At 38.1% G+C, this 867-nt stretch overlaps 1 long non-coding RNA gene across 1 annotated transcript; it reads right to left on the reverse strand.

Moving 5' to 3' along the window:
• Positions 1-182: 182 nt before the first annotated feature.
• LOC107835236 (uncharacterized) lies at positions 183-512 on the reverse strand. The gene is made up of 2 exons (XR_001661059.1): positions 435-512; positions 183-366 (listed from the first exon to the last, which is right to left on the reverse strand). It is a non-coding gene; the product is annotated as an uncharacterized LOC107835236 (long non-coding RNA).
• Positions 513-867: the final 355 nt, after the last annotated feature.

Genomic DNA, 867 nt, shown 5'->3' on the forward strand with positions numbered 1-867 from the left:
CTCAAATATATATATATAATCAAACATTCCAGTGTGCGCACAAAAAAAATATGATCGGCACTCATTGCACTATGAATAATCCTAATCAATGCATTTCCAAGTACAAATTTTCTAGATAAATCTTATTCATAAAAAGTCAATAAATATGCTCCATACAAACAATGCAAAAATCATAAAGATAAGCAAATACTTTTAATATTTAAGGCATCTCATTGTTCTCCAATTTGTTTGTTCAGAGTCGCAATAGAGCATCCGAATTGATATCAACTAACGCCAAGTCTTCATAAAATGACTCACCCATTCCGCAGTTCATAAGGCATACAAGCGGTTTTGTGTTTCTATTATCCCTCAGCTCACGACCAGAGACTCCTAAAGTTAATACAATTTTATCAGCATCATACAAGATTAAAGAAAAACAGAATGTTGCGCTTAACCGACCTGCAGCTCTGCTCTCCCAAACTTGTTCTAATCCTCCATGCTTTTTGCTCCAGCTAATATACCCAACAAATGAGCTGACGGTGGTACATGTGACTCAGACACTCAACCATGATTGGCTGCTTAGTAAATCCCGCGAGAATTGCAGTTATATAATCAAACTACCGTGAGATTTTGGAGGGCAATAGTAGCGAACCAGAAAATGGAACTCAACATTTCACTTGGGTTACACCTGGCTGGTGAAAGTCAGTTCATGGTATGTTAGTAATCGCTGCTCCCCCTCTGGCTTTTTAACCTTCCCCAGATTCTGATTCGCTCCTCCCTCTTCAAGAAATAACATTTGAGACATTTTTTATTATTATTAGAGGTGTGCCGATCGATCGGTCACCAATCATAATCGGGCCGATTTTTGTGAAAAAGTGCATGATCGGT

Source organism: Poecilia formosa, unplaced genomic scaffold (assembly GCF_000485575.1).
Source record: "Poecilia formosa unplaced genomic scaffold, Poecilia_formosa-5.1.2 Scaffold1293, whole genome shotgun sequence".
Lineage (NCBI taxonomy): Eukaryota > Metazoa > Chordata > Actinopteri > Cyprinodontiformes > Poeciliidae > Poecilia > Poecilia formosa.